Source organism: Lepisosteus platostomus, chromosome 5, assembly GCF_059453375.1.
Source record: "Lepisosteus platostomus isolate fLepPlt1 chromosome 5, fLepPlt1.hap1, whole genome shotgun sequence".
NCBI lineage: Eukaryota > Metazoa > Chordata > Actinopteri > Semionotiformes > Lepisosteidae > Lepisosteus > Lepisosteus platostomus.
The window spans coordinates 33,278,446-33,295,043 of NC_142615.1; the positions used below are offsets into that span (position 1 = coordinate 33,278,446).

Genomic DNA, 16,598 nt, shown 5'->3' on the forward strand with positions numbered 1-16,598 from the left:
GTGTTCACCATAGACGGTTCTCCACATTTCAAGGGAGTTATTGGTCGTTACAGAAGCCGGGGTTCGTTTAATAGTCATGTGGTAAATATGATTATAAAAGTAAATAAGATCAGACAGATCGATATATCGAAAGGTGTTTTTGTGTGTCAGGTACCTCCACATTTTTGTTTTAATAGTTTGGTTAAACCTCTCTATCACACTACTGCTCTGTGGGGGAAGGCGGGACATCCACCCTATAACAACACCATTGGTTAAAAAGGGGGCGGGACATGGGTTTTAAAGTTTTGACAGACGCTGCACACCACAGTGGGGCAGACTTGAGTTTTTCAAATAGCTCTCGGTTACCAGCGTTGGCTAGCAAGGTGCCCGGTACGTTGATTTCGGCCATTGCCCCCATGAACAGATCCCAACCTTTTAGCTTCTTACCAGCCGCAACCGATTTCTGTTGTGTGAGAGCCCTGACAAGATCAATCATGTGAGAGCCCTCAACGGGTGCCCCCTTGTACACAAATTTTCCTTTTTAATTCCAGGCTATTAACAGTTTATTGCGTGCCATAGTCTTTAACAAGATCTCGGCATTTCTCTGGAACCACTGAGACGTGCTGTCTAAAATATACCCAAAGTCAGCGTCGGTCGATGACGGCTGTTGTGGTGATGCGTGTGATAGATCAGCGGGTGCATTTTCGGGTAGTGCAACAGTTAAAATCCCCTTTTCAGAAAACTCCTGGCATACTAATGTCAAATACCGTTGTAACACCCGATTATATAATCTCACTTTTTCATATTCAAGCAGATGCGAGTTCTGAAAAATCTCTCATTTAGTCATCCAACCTGCGGGTTGTTATTTTTCTCACATCGCTTTCGTTGCCGGACCGCTCTCGGAGTCGATCGTCGGTAGTCCTTCTATAAACTGAATGTATGGAAATTTCACAAGCAACTCGGCGTATAGAGGTTGCCAGCAGCTGTAACACCAGACTATGTTTTCGGGTTTATGAGTCATAACGGTATCACCGTTCTCCAAGAGTTGTTTTATAAAATTACTTTTACCGCGATTCGAGGGTCTGGACAAAATGCTTGAAAAAGGGTGTTTTAACCTGACATCCATCGTGTTAATATCTGTAGGGCAACAATGTAAAATTTTCTTGCAGCACCCGCTTGTCATACACCACCTTTTGGGTTTTCTTTAAGGTCCGGGTCTCAATGTGCCAATCCTTTTTAACACGCACGATCATCGGCTGTTGAATAGAAATGTGTTTAAATTCCCGGCACTCGGCATAAGGGTTAACGCCATAGTCAAAAACCAAGTCCCGCAGACTCTCAAAGTTAACTTTTTCACCATTATTACGCTCAATGTGAACACCTTTTACCTTTTAAACAGGCTTTCCCACCAGACAGCTTGTACCCATATGACTTGGGACCTGTTGATACAAACTTGATGTGTTGTCCAGCATCGATTTCGCTGGTCAGCTCATGATATGGCGTAAATAAGTACCTGAACAATTAATCGGGGTGGTCTGTGGTAAATTGTCTCTTTGTCCGTACTTCCCCCCACAAACTGTTCAAGGCAATTTTTGAAAGCTGTCTTTTGGCCGGATTCTTTTTAATGTTGCCGGGGTCCAGCCGGACACCCTCTTTTTCATAATATTCGCTGATATATCTTTGTTGTTTCGCAACATCTGTACACCACTCTGGAAACCCCGAGCTTCCTGTTTCCCTTTCAGATGCAGTTAGATGTAGTCTGTAAAAAGATTGTGTGAGGCCTTTTCGAAATGCCTAATTTCGTACATTTTACACACTCTATACCCCAGATCTAAGGCCATCTGTAATTCTGGGGTGCACCAGACACCAGTCAAGGCGCGATCTTCATCACTGTGTTCACAGGGAGTGGTCTGTTTTGTTTCACCACATGTACGACAGTGTTGACAGTTTTTTGTCAATTTTGGTTGGAAGAACTGGAACCGAAAACAGATAATCTCCAAAGTTGTTATATATTATTCGGGGGTGCCCCAGTGGGTATTTTTTAGTTTTTAGTTTTGTTCACAAACGGATACAGACTGGTGAAATCATAGTAATTATTTTTTTCACCGGGCTGCGCTGTGTAATGCAAACAAATCGCATTTGTTCTCCCCCCAAAAAGCGACTCATGCGGTTGCAGAGGCTCTGGTAACTGCGCAGCTGTTAGAAATTTACCCAAGTCTCCATTTTCAACAAGCGTGTCTCTGAACTCGTGCTCCCACGAAACACGCACGTTAAAACCTCTCATTTTGAGAAAATTAATTTTAACCATCGTCTTTCTGTACAACCAACCAAAAGTAGTGTTTGTCAGCGGATTAAAATCGTTTTCACAATAACAAACGCTACAACCGTGAAAAAAGCAACCGTTGAACTCAAAGGCTGTCGGCACTCCGTCAATTACAGCATAACCATCCACAAAATATGGGCCAACCTTGAACTCACCGGCCGTGGTTAACGCGTGTTGGATTTTAACGGGCTCTGTGTGTTCGATGTACATAAGCCATTGAATGCTGGGTGTAGAAAATCATTTTTGCTGCCGGTGGTAATTTTCATGGGGTAGCAATGCTATCGTCTCTTCCTGTAAAAACATAAGTCTGAACATGGCCATGCAGACACTAGCGATGGTCACAAACTGAAAGGGGTCGATGCACACAACGCAGGCGGCCCCTGACTCAGTCACGCGTGTCTGTCTGGTCATATTCATGACCTCGTCCCGAAACCTGATACAGCCTTCTCTTAGAATTGCCACATCCAACTGGCAGTAACGTTTCAACTCTCTCTGTAAGTTAAACACACTTCCCCTGCATTCTTCTTACCAAACCAAAAACTCGGCTTTCTCGCTCGGCAGCATGTAGTTAACGCCGTAAAGTTCTGGCGGCGGCATCGGTCCGACATAATTTTGGTTTTCTGAAGTGTTCATCAAGTGTGGAAAATTCCCCTTAGCCCCAGGGAACCTCATGGCGGCCGGCAGTTTGCTTAATTTCATAGGTAGAACGTTTAAAGAATCGATAAATCTGATGTTCAGAGCTTTTACAGTCATACACATTATCTTGCCACCCTGATTAATTAGTTCAACGTCCATCTTTTCAGCTAACAACTGTCTGATTACTAGGTAATTGTCATATCCCTTGCCATTGTGCGATATGAACGTATGGTTTTCAAAACGTCTATCGATAAATTTACACACAAAATCCTTTAGACAAGTTTCACCATAAAATTCCCAGCTTCGTTTATTGTCAATATGAAGGGCGTGGACGTAATTTGGTATGTGTGTCCCCGTTTCTTGCATGCATTCAAAGTAGAAAAAAATGTACTTGTTTGAAATTTTGGGGTTGTCCAAAGGCGGTATGTAGCACAAATGTGTGTCTGGGGTGTCGATCACGTTGTTACAACGCGAGCACAGTTTCTCTTTACATTTGTGACTAGAGAGGTTATAAACCTCACATTTCTCACAAAAGACCCTGCGCTCACACTTACTCACACCCGTCGCCGCATTCCGCAAGTGTCTCGCCAACCCCTGAGAGCTACGACAAAAGACCTTACAGGCCGGGCAATTCTGAATTTCGGCATCAATTTTGCAACACTGGGGCTCTAAACAGGTTTTACAAGCTTTAACACAGGCGTGTGCGTTCTTGTGGCTATACGCCGCATGGCAGTTAGTGCCAAAATACGCCACCCCCACAAAAGCTTTAATATTTAAAATCCCATAAAAATGATCTTCATGCAGTAGAACAAAAAGTATTTTAGAAATTTGGTGGTGTGGGCCCCGTTGTAAAATATTTCCAATCACCCTGGTCATGGTACAAAATTTTAATGACCACCTTTAAATGTTTTTCAAAAGCGGTAATGTCTGACAAACTAATTTTCCAAGTCTCTGAAAAACCCAACTCTTTGTGCATTCGTTTAGCGCCCTGTAACATTTCCCCATCGGTACAACCCTCATTCAACAAACTGTACACACACCCGGCGAAACACAGATTACCGCCCGTGTAATGTAAGTCGATAAGGTGCGCTTTTTTCTGAGCAATTACCCGGCTGTACAGAACGGATTTAAATCTTCGGCGGGCACCCCCCTGCATATTCCTAACTATCGTCACCACTAAGCGGTGGCTGTCATCGGTGAGAACCTCTGTGTGGCTCTGTAAGAGGTCCGAGATGTGGCTTAAAAAATCGGCAGCATTTAATTCTCCGGGGTGTCTCCTGCGTGAGAACAAGGGTTTGTTAAAACCACCCGCAGTCAAACGCAGCTGTACAAAATCATTCGCCCCGATGTTTGGAGAAAATTCATCCAATATTCTCTGGACTGCACCATGCACAGCGTCTATAGCCTGTACATACGAGGTTATTCTGTCGAGATTAACAAAACTAAATTCTTCATGGTGCTCTGTTGCTCTAAAATTATTATAAGACCTGTTATAACTACATATACGCTCCAGGAAAACTAAGGGGTCTCTATTCGCCCCTGCACCGCCACCAACCTGATTCAGATCGTTCAATACAACCGGTTCTCGGTTACCGACATCCTGTTCTGCTGTAACAGCCTCGGGCCTTAAGTTATTTTCTACCACGGCATTCTCATTGCGTGGTTCGGGCGGCCCTTGGGAAATCTGATGCCTCTCTCTGAATCTTTGACGACACAACAAACATGCTTTTGCCAGTTTAATTCTTTTATTAATGTACAAAAGCTTGCAGTTGGCAAGCGGTCGGTCTTTTAAGCACTTTTTAGACCGCATGTTTAGTCATTTATCACCGGGGATTTGCACCAATGAAGCATGAAATATCATCATCATGGTCTGAAATCCTGAGTTTAGAGCGGCATCTTCTGTAGAAATTATATCTAAGAGGTTAGCGGTGAAAACCTGGATCTGTTTTGGAAACAAGGTCTGTACACCGGCTAAAACCGCTCTTAGACGCTCTAAAGCTCATTTTTTGGCCACCTCATTAGTGATCGCCGTTGATAGTGACTGTGTAATACCGCGCACTGAATCTAGCACATCACCCAACACAAAGTCTTTAGGCGCGTTATGATTTCTCTCCGCAGGCTTGAAACGTCTGGCTTTGGTCAGCGTCTTAACAGCCATCTCCGATGCAGTCACCACCTTAGGGTCCGACATTTCCGCCACATTTGTTTCGCCGCTCGTCGATACAGCGGCTGTGTGAAAAAATAAGACTTTTTATTACCACGCCAATGCTCCACATCTCAAAATCAGAAAACTACACGGTGATAAAAATAAGACTTTTCAACACAACAATCAATGAAATCTAAACGGTCAAAATCAGAAAACTACGATAACTATGATAAAAATGCCACACATGTGGCGCATCCTTACACAAAGGGCTGCGGGTGAATGGAACAAGTTACCCGGACATGTTGTTACACCGGTTTCCTTTACGACTGTGGTGGCGCTACTGGGTCAAGCGGCGTGGTTAACGGCCTATAGACCCGCGCACAGACCAGTCACTTTTAACTTTAAAAGCTAAGCAGTTTTAAAATAAGGTTTTTAACACTCCCAAACAGAAAACTACCCGAGGTAGGATCTTTCAGCGAATTAACATCCTAACAAAAGAAGTAACGTTTGCCGTAAGTGGATCATAACACAACTTGACCACGCTTAAATTATATTAACCTTTGCTTGTTGATTTCAGACGTTTTGAGCTCGTTGACAGTTAACGTGTTGGCGCGTCGCAGTTTATTTTTTGAAGGTCCGGGGTCTGCACGGAGTGGGAAAATACCATTAGTGAAAGAACTCAACACCGCAAATTACCAAAAAACGGTGGGGGTTTTTATTATAGACACGTTTAAATGGCTATGCTAAAAGAATGTTTTATATAATACCGACTTCTTCTCTCAGGCGATCTGATAATATGCCCCGCACCCTCTGGTATGGCGTGAACATCTGCATGTGTCTCTACAAGGTTTTGCGGTGGGATTGTAAACCCCAAACGAGGTTTTTTAAATGTGTAGCTACTTGTCCCTTCGCCCGCGTCTGTGGAATAGACACATACGAGTTTTGGTGTGGAGTATATACCCCGGTGTCTTTAAGACTCACATGGTCGTAAAGCGTTATACAAAACATTGTCGTAAATACTCACCAGTGTTGGGCTGTGCGGTAAATGGCCTTTTTACAGCTGTGGTTTTCGGGGCTAATGGAAATGAATGGATACACACAGTCACGACCACATTATGGAGCAACTCCCTGGTAATTCCATTATAATAATTCAATATTGTCTAGTATACAAATATTATACAACGTTTTGTAACTATAGCAAACATGAGACTTGCACCGTGACGTTGTAATTGTCTCACAAAAAGCCGGATATACATACCGCTGAAATTCGTGGAGTCCTGGCCTTCGTCTACCAAGTCGAGCAGTGTTAAGTCTGTAAATAGAATATCTTCAGACTGAAATTGATCGGCGTGATCCATTCTGACGAGTTAGGCGATAACGTGAGACTGTAAGAAATGGAATGCAGCCAAAACTTCACCTGTTAAACCGCTGGTACTTATACACAAACCGATAAACTCTTCTAAGAAACCCCCCCCCCACATAAAACCATTAATCTTCGGTATCGTTGGGTGTGCACGTACTGGGCTGTAGAAATTAAGAAACATTTTAGAAAACGTTTTAGTCCGTTATAATGTTAAAATCTATATTATTTTAAGACATACAACGGTGTCTAAATTTCATAGCTGTTAAACGTGGTGAAAATGTGTCGCGGTGTCTGTGTTTGATTCACCAACAGACCGCTAAGAATATTATCAAACAAAATGTTTTTTATTAACGCTATAAGAAAATGTATCTGTTCTTTATAGGCACGTGTTCACAAACCAAGCTTGACGTTTTGAGGTTTTATTTTTTAATAATGTTAAGAACATTTTTGCGTGAAATACATGGTGTGCTTGTAAATTAGAAAACTTTACATGAATTTAAAATGTTTGTAAACTTTTCCCTAGGGGTTTCTCCCACTACTCTGCATTTCAGAGCCTTTAAGTAACCCCTACACACTGACCGTCTCCAACAACATCACAAATTATCTCTACTGGGAAACAATTTTAGAACATTAGTACCAATCCGTTAAAGTATGAAAAACAACACCCCATCATTTTTTGTCTGTTAATACCATAAAGACTTTTACGCTTGCGCTGTGTGGAAATGTATCTCAAACTTTCGAAAAAGCTGTGGCGCGAATGTGTTATTAAAAATAAACTGTCTTATTACGTTATTTTAAAAACTTTAAGACCAACCCCTGCTTGTTTAAAATTTATTTTCTGGGGAAACACATCATTTGTGTTTGCGTTGCGTGTTAATACTTTAAAACTTATAAACTGATAAGTGAATATAGACCGTTATAATGTTAAAATCTATATTATTTTAAGACATACAACAATTTCTAAATTTCATAGCTGTTAAACGTGGTGTAAATGTGCCGCGGTGTCTGTGTTTGATTCACCAACAGACCGCTAAGAATATTATCAAACAAAATGTTTTTTATTAACGCTATAAGAAAATTTATCTGTTCTTTATAGGGACGTGTTCACAAAACAAGCTTGATGTTTTGAGGTTTTATTTTTTAATAATGTTAAGAACATTTTTGTGTGAAATACATGGTGTGCTTGTAAATTAAAAACTTAAAATTTATTTTCTGGGGAAACACAACATTTGTGTTTGCGTTGCGTGTTAATACTTTAAAACTTATAAACAGATGTGTGAATACTTTTCGCCCTCGATAAATCGGGGGGGTCATCACAACCAATTGAAAAATGTCTTGTGTTATGTAGGCGTGTTACACCATTGGCGCATATTCTTAAACGCTCAGGCCTGACAGGGTCGCAGTGCGTGCTTGGAGCTGTCAGACACTGCAGAGGTGCTGAGATGGCTACTTTGTGTGAAGAAACAACGGGGTCCGCTACTCTACAAAGTGAAGAGGTAGGCGGCTAAAATATTTTTCTGATTGTGCTTGTATCGGTGCTTAGCATATGTCATTTTAATACTTGGTCTTCTTTTTAGCAAAACCCGACCCCACCCTCTACACCCTGTGACAGCGGTGGGGGTGTGACAGCTGGGGTACCAGATGTTGAAGAACTGCCGGGTGCTAGCGATGATGCCACGCTACAAATAGTAAATATTAACGAAAAACCTTAGCTCACAAGCGCGTTAAATGCTCGATATTTTAGGTACAAAGCATGTCTATTTTGTTAAGCCTTCCTTTTCTTTTTCCTCTAATAGAATAAAGAGGATGTGGACGGGTCAATCTTCAGCCTACCGGCACATGTGAATGTCTCGTGTCTATGCTTGTGTGTTCCCCCAAATGTTAATAAAGCTGATGCCTATGTCCCTAATGAGCCCGATGTTATGCCCCAGATTGTGAAAGCAGTAGTTTATTGCATCTTCAAACACTGTTTAAAGGGGGTCCTGGTTGATGACTGCCCGGCCTGTCTGATTGACCATCCCGGGCAGCGGGGTCACACATGCCTGTCTGGCGGCTACACAGATGGGTCTGAAGCCGTGACGTTTGCCGCTTTAGAAATTTATAAGTCTCTCAGTTTAGCCCGAATTTTATCGGCTGTTCTGTACACTGCACGGTGTCTGGGTTCGTACACCATTACAAATTACACTGAGCGGCGCATAAAACAGTTGCTAAAAAATATAATTGAGGACCGCTCCCCATACGAGCATGTACACACCACAGTTGAACAGCTGAATGGAAAATTAGTAGACGTGACTTTTGATGAGTTGCAAAAGAAACACTATTCTTATTTTTACAGACGCAAAAAAAAAGATCTATGTAAAATGTGAATACAGATTTCATTCTGTTTTACAGACCCGGGTGTGCCATCGTCCGAAGAATGAAGAATTTCGAATGTATACGTCTGAATTCTTACTAAGAGTGCTTTACACACTTCTCTCTACAAAGCTTGATATGCAAAACAAAGAGTTGAATGCTAATGTCCTTAAATTTGTTAAAGAGATAGATGTGTATGTCAAGAACTTGAGTGAAATTATTGCGGATCTGATGTTTTCAGATCAGAAAAGGAAGCCTGGGGGGTTCTACAGTGTGTATTCCAAAATACAGCGTGTTTTGCACAGAACCTGTGGTAACACCATCCCGCTGATTACGCAGGCAAATTGTTTGAGAACTTGTTTTTTTTGTTCATGGACCGACTTGTTTTGTACAACTCGAGTGATAAAGTCCTGTCTGCAAATATTGTAGAAGAACGAAAAAGGGCGAAACAACGCTCCAACCACAGGAATGGTAGCAGGAAGGATCATGTTATTTAATATGTCCTTTGGAGATGCCTTGTCAACGCACACAGGCTTTAGAGCTGGACAAATAATTGATAGTGCTCTTTGTAAACAATCATGAAACATGTTATTTCTTAACCAGGAAGAAAGGAGCAGACTTAAACTTTAAGAGACAGAAACAACACCTTATCACAGCTAACATTAATTAAAATGACATCACAATAAAAGAGTGGAGCCTTGAGTGAATCAAATTAATTTTCATTGGACATCTGTCTCTTCATAACTTTGTAGGTGAGAGGGAGGATTGCGGAAATGTGCCGGTGTTTCTCAGAAGTGCGTTGGTGGTATAGGTGCCTTCTAAATAATCGAGCCGGGTTTGAATCCCGGTAAGTGCATCCCCAAATCTTTTCAAGAAAATCTGTGATCTGGTAACATATCTTTTGAAACTAGCATTCAAGGTAGGATACGTGTTCTTAAATACCAAAAAACTCTATAAGGAAAAAGCAGATCTCTGTACACAAGACGGCAGTGCGATCTTAGAATTCCTGTGTTGTTGACGGATTCAGACTCCTTCTCAGAGGTCTTTGCTCGCCAAATAACTTTGCAGCTGAGGAAGAGCATCCCGGAAAATACCAAACACAACCAGCGAGCGTGTTGGTTGCTCTTGCTCTTAATGCAAGGAGCTGTTTTTTTAATCATTATTAACCAAAAACAGCAGCACAGGTAGGTCGCATTTGTGATTATGTCACTTCTCTGCTTCAGCAAGGTCAATAAAAGACTCTGAAAGCAGTAAAACAAAACTGAACTCAAAATCATATTAGGAATTCTGAGCGATATATCCATACAGGTAATCCAATAAGAATGTTGAAATATTTGAATATCATCTCTCTATATATTTCGCTGCTTTTTACCAGGAGTAAAACTATTGGATTGAAGGAATGCTAACCGCTGGGTTAAAATGTATTGTTGTTATTTGGAGAAATCTGTAAACTCGTGATCTTATATGTTTTAAAAGACAGCACAGGAAAAAAGGACAGTGCTGACTATTTTCTGGAGACAGAGCACTGATGACCTATCCGAGCTGATTGATAAAGCCCACCCAGTGAATACTCTAGCAGAACGTCAAAGAACATTCACCTCTGTATCTAAAGAAACCACAGGAACAACATCAGGAAGCACAATCAATTCCCCTTTTAATTTTTTCCTGTAAGGTATGCTATGTGAATTCATGAAGTTAATCCTCTGATCTCTTTTGAGCACGAACAAAGTATTTCTGATGGATCGCTATGTTCAGAGATAAGCTATTGCCCCTGCCAACGATTCGGCGTGAAGAATTAAAAGTTTCACAGACAAAAGCAGCTCACCACCACAGCCAATAGTAAATGTACTTGCCGGTACACTATCATGTGCACTGCCTCAAAAGTGATCTCGGCAGATGTTGTTCCCTACATAAAGCTGAATGTGCCAAAGAGAATTTCTGTTGAGAAAACAAAATGTTTTTTCTGCCTTGATGTTAAGCCTGTCTTTTAGAAAGTCTATCTCTAAACACCTCCTGCAGCCTAACAAAAAGTGCTTTTACTGATCGTATTGCAGGTCTTAAAACACTAACATCTGGCAGCGGTGGGATTCGAACCCACGCCCCCAGAGAGACTGGAGCCTAAAATCCAGCACCTTAGACCGCTCGGCCACGCTACCTTCCTCCATATCCATCTTCCTCACATTGCTGGCTTGGAAAATGCCGGGGGCTTCAGCTCTTGTCGTAGGATCTAATGATATCATGACATGTGGAAGTGACTGCACCTTCACCTTCCGAGATGCTTTCAATAGCACAAATGCTACTTTCACCGGCACAAACAGCAATAACGAAAGAGGTGGGTCTCATCCTTTGTGCTGTTTGTAGGGGCGCAACTCTACGTCGATCTACTGACTTGAAGAGCAAAAATCAAAATCCTCTGCTATAACTGTTGCTTTTTTCATAGTTTCTTTAAATCCTTCATTTGAACATAGATTTTGAAGGATATTGATGATAATACCACATAAATTGTGGTTTTCTTGTGATCGCCAATTTTTTTCAAATACCAGCCTTTTTTACAGTTCCTTGCGTGTTTCACAAGGTATAATAGCCCCCCTTGCATCCTCAGCTAACATATTTTAAAATTACAATAGATTATACAGCATGCATGTTTACATTTATATTAAAATTAAAGTAAATATACCAGAATACATACAGTGCTAACCCAATAATTCTTGTCAGGTTCTCCAACAAATCTGCATTGTTATTTTAACATGTTTCAGCTGAGGGTGCAACAGGAGTATAAATGAATTTTCCCGCCAGCCGTTCAAAGACCAAATTCCATGAGTGAACATTATTTTCTCAGAAGTTGCCGGCATTGGACTTTGCCGGTGGTAATGAATTATGTCCACAACTGTTGTAGTAGTTCCTTCTTGAAATTCGACACGTGCAAAGCACTCGTAATATCATAGGTGTTAAAGTTCGCTGAGTCTATTCGAGTCATGGTGTGTATCCCTGCCTATCATTGGGAGACGGGTAGCTTTTTTACACTCAGATTCCAATCTTCAATGCTTTGTGTGAGAGCTTACATAACTTTCATTTTCTCACATTTTCTGACGACTGTTCCAAAGGGCCACCCTGTCAATTCTGAATACTTTTCAAAAATCTGCCTGCATGTTTGATTATTGTCATTTCATTTCGAAAAAGTACAATATTGATCATAACTAAAGAAAATAATGATCACGAACAAAAAAGGGATAAAGATGCGAGTAGATCTTGAATCACAGCTGGGTGACACGGGCTTCTGTTCTGATATGGTTGTACGAGAAACAGGAGGAATCGCCAATCTCCTATAGAACATGAGTTGAATCAGGAGTGAGACATTTCGTATACTCTTGCATATGTCAACGCCTGACCTACATCGTAAAACTAAATTAAAAACTAACATTAAGTTGTCAGACATTCATTTATATACAAACAAGAGACAGACCAAGTAATAATTCTACATTAGGTCAGGTGGGTAAACCTGATATAACTAACTAATAAACCTATTAATAATTCTACATTAACGTGTCCTACACTAACGTGACCAGACTAATTGACATGGTCTGATTCAGAGCCTGTGCAGTTCGTGCTAATTACAACAAGGACAGTTCTGATCCCTCATCACCGAACTGAGCACAAGTTCAGCTGTTCTCCAGTTTTGTTACGCCTGGTTTTTCATTGCAATTGAGTTCAGAGCTGGAGCTGATCTCCAGACGGTACAGTGTTTTGGGTAAGTTGTCGAAATTCGCATGAGGCTGCAGACAACTTACCCAAAGTGTTTTCTATAGCTTTCAGGTGCAGTTCATTTATATAAAAGAATGTAAGTGGTATAAACTCAACAAGCCAGACGGCAGTCGAACCTATAATTTTCTGACGCGAGGCCTGACGCGTTACTCATTACGTCACTGACCCTGCTATTGAAGGGCTAAAAAAACACGTTTTCTACATTTTTGTCTGTTTAAAAATCACTCTAAAAAAGACAAAGGGTTTGTGTGTCGCGCTAAAATTCCGCTTCATTTCGAACGCAAATAAAAACCGTTTTGTTCCAAGAAATCATACATTTGTCACATCCTTCATACTATACTTCTCTCTTGTATTAGTAAAGCATTTTGATTTAAACTGAACAATATATGAATGGTTTCATCTATACACTTACACATAATAAGTATACGAATAAATACTCGGAAGAAGCCGCAGCTCAGGTATTAGAGAGATTTAAAATCAGATCGGAGGATTTAGAGTCCAGAGTGCAAACCAACAGCTGACACAGGTCTTTTATAGAACCGTTTTGATTTCCTCTACTTTGTCCCCGTGACGTCATTCTCCTGCTCGCAGCGGAGCCCGACGCATGTCTGGTTTTTGTCGCTGGGCGCACACCCTGCGGTCCATGCGGGTCCTAATACCCCAGTACAATGACGGGGACACTAAACTGTAAACAGGTGCCGTCCTTAGGCTGAGACGCAAAACCGAGGTCCTGACTCTCTGTGATCATTCAGGAGAATGGTGGTGGTGGAGGGGAGTCCCCATTACCTGTAAAGCGCATTGAGTGGAGTATCCAGAACAGCGCTATATAAGTGTAAGCAATAATGATTATTATAATTATAATGTAAAATGCAATAAAAAAAATCAAACTTTGATTCAAAATAGATTAATGGAAAAACTGATAAACCTAATGCTTTTTTCAGGGCTATATCTACTTTTTTTTTAAAAAAGCGAAGTCTGTCGTGATTGTGAAAGTTAGAGAATGTGTTCCAGCGGGTGCCTTCATATCATGAGCGTCAGTCTCGCCCGTAGCTGCGAGAAGGTTAAAAGCGCACAAGTGATCTGTAGACGATGTTCGGGGAAGAAATAATTCTGTTTTCAGCACAGGGAGTGAGAATGAGCTCAGCCCGGCTCCCAGCAGAATCCATTCTGGTTTGGTTACTGTTAGACTGTGCGTCTGAGGCTCTTTGGATCGCAACTTAAAAAAAACAATTGCTCACATCGTGTGACTTTCACGACAGGAAGGAAAGATATCACTTTAAAAAATCAGAACTGAAGATTTGGATCCTGGGCCTCAACTTAAAAATAAACAGAGTTTAACGACAGGAAATTGATTCCAGTTGTCAGATCACGTATACGCATACCTTAGCTTTGTGCAACAATCTGAAACTTTCAGGTACCATAAATAATATTATTGCTAAACATATGCCATTCTAATCTGCAAGCGACCAGAATATAGAATACAAATTTTTGTATAAAAATGCATTAAGTCCTGTTCTACGCCTGCATGCTTTGGAAGCACTGGCCTACCTGTATCAAAATATCAGATTGTGTTTCTGCAACATTTCATGCACAGTACGCCATTTTTATCTAAAACAGTCACAACGAGGGCTTTACACGCAGTGTGGGGTATTTTCCCCTTTTATATTTTTGCCACTTTATATCGAACCTGTTATACTACCAGAAGTGCACAGTAGCTTGTACTTAATAAAAATGTACAATTCACCGCTGGTATAAACAGATGTGTGTCGTGTTTGCCTTTGTAAGCATTTGTTTAAAAAATAAGTTCACAATACGATAAAAACACAGAAAGCACAAACTTTATAATACAATGATACAAAATCAATACCAAACCATTGTGCCAATTAAGTACCTATCATTTGAAAACAGAGAACACCTTTATATCTACAAAAAAACTTGATATTTGTATGTATTTTTGAATTTCAAAGCAGACAGTGTAGTCCCTTAATTCAAAGATCAGATCTTAGCCAAAACAAGACAATCAGACGTGGGGTGAATTCGGAACAGGAGCCTCTGCTTCCTCGTTTATTGAGCTTTTGATCAATGTCTGAATGAAACAGATTCGCTATTTTAACGCTTTGGTTAAAGTACACAAAAAGCACCTTACTTTAAGCCAGCGATCTAAGGATTCCTTGCTGATTCCACTATACTCCTCCGCTATACCAACTTAGCTACCGAAGAGATGTCAGAGATTGCTCTCAGGCACATACTGCCCAATGAAGTGAAATGTTGGATGATTTAAATCTCACTTCGACATCAAGTTTCCAACTCGTTTCCTTAGTCTTGTTTACCTTGAATTTAAGCCATGAACCAGGATTCTACTGTATAAACTTCCAGGGATATTACAAAATGTTTGATGGGGCATCAATCATTCCAGGCGGAAATTGACTTATTTTTTTCTCGAGGGATCATATTAAACATTTCATTAGTATCGAGAGGAGGATCACCATGAGACACAAAACAAACAGTTTCTTTCTGTCTTTATTAGAAAGTAGCGTTTGTGCTACATTAATAATATTTTTGTGGAAATAAAGAAGTTGTAAATTTTAAAATTTATATTTGAATCGAAATGTGGTTTTGAGTTAAATATTAGCGTGTTCATATAATTAGTTTGTTTGTCATTACTATATATATATATTGCCATGTTACTAGAATTTGTAACTGAAGTTTACTAGTTGTGTTTTTTATGATGATGAGACATTTGTTGATTACAATATTGTATATAATGTATAATTTGAACTACATATTTTTCAGGTGTGAATAATTGTATATTTTAAGAATAAATTTCTAAAACAAATCATTGTCTTTATTTACTAGTTTCTACACCTATAAAAATCTTTCTTTGATGTATAATATACCTTTAACTATATATGTATAATAGTCCTCTAAATTCATCCGTATAATAGAACTCCAACCATTTATGTATAATAAACATATAATCATAGATGTCTAATTGACGGATAATGATATACGTGAAGTGGAACATAAAACACTTATATATATATTATTGATGGAAAATATATATATATAATTTATCTGTATTCGACACTACGGTATTAAATAAAGCACGTTGTGTAATGTGTCGGCTGTCTTAGCATATCTTAAGCAGCTCCAACAAAGACAGCTACACATCAAAAGACAGGACTTGGGACAGGACAAACTGGTCAACTCATGCTACATATCAAAGGACAGGACTTAACTGATCAACTCATGCTACATATCAAAGGACAGCTACACATCAAAGGACAGGACTTAACTGGTCTACTCATGCTACATATCAAAGGACAGGACTCGGGACAGAACCAACTGGTCAACTCATGCTACATATCAAAAGGGCAAGACGAATACACATGAAGCAGTAAAACAAAACATCTTCCTGAGATCACACTGTATATAAGAGCTGGGAAACCCAGTGTTGTCTGTTCTGCGGGGCAGACCCAACGCGCGTTGATGTCATTATTGAGCTCAATAAAACAACTGAATCCACAAAGACTGTGTCCTGCTCCTTGGATGAAGGATTTCCCACAACGTACGTATATTAGAATTTCATTCTAGACCAGTTACGGAGCACATTTACACATCTAAGGTATGTGTGTGATAGTCGTATATTCTACATCTTTTGCCCACTGGGATGTGCCGATTTTAATTTAGCAAACCAAGATACACATTTTCTAATGCAGCCTTAATTACAAGACAGTTTGTTTCTCGAAAGCGTGTTATGTAAAAAAAGAGAAAAACGAAAATATATGGATGACAATCTTTCAAAGCTGAAGATTTTACTTTTGAAAAATTGACATTTTATGTATGCAGATGCATTCGCTGGTTTTAGAACTTTGCTGTACTTCCTGAATCATTTTCAGGGTTAAAAAGTGGGTGTCGATTTTTCTTTCAAGCTAGGACGCGAGTGTGTACATGTGTTTGATTTTCGTTTCACTGATTCATTTGCCTCGGAAAGCAAAAGGTTTGGTTCTCAACGATATTGAAGACACGCCCATGTA

General features: G+C 40.2%; 2 long non-coding RNA genes across 3 annotated transcripts in view; one reads left to right on the forward strand and one right to left on the reverse strand.

The window, feature by feature from the left end:
• Positions 1 to 16,598, reverse strand: part of LOC148665651 (uncharacterized) — a 183,652-nt gene that overhangs the window by 159,529 nt on the left and 7,525 nt on the right. The window contains exons 3-6 of one of the 2 annotated variants that reach the window (XR_015936905.1): positions 6,343 to 6,396; positions 6,109 to 6,159; positions 5,643 to 5,727; positions 4,665 to 5,167 (exon numbers count right to left, since the gene is read on the reverse strand). The exons of the other annotated variant lie outside the window; for it this stretch is intronic. This is a non-coding gene — a long non-coding RNA (uncharacterized LOC148665651). Of the gene's footprint in view, positions 1 to 4,664; positions 5,168 to 5,642; positions 5,728 to 6,108; positions 6,160 to 6,342; positions 6,397 to 16,598 lie in introns of those variants that run through there. 2 annotated transcript variants of the gene reach the window in all.
• Positions 7,800 to 8,373, forward strand: LOC148665661 (uncharacterized). Its single transcript, XR_015936916.1, has 2 exons — positions 7,800 to 8,135; positions 8,244 to 8,373. It is a non-coding gene; the product is annotated as an uncharacterized LOC148665661 (long non-coding RNA).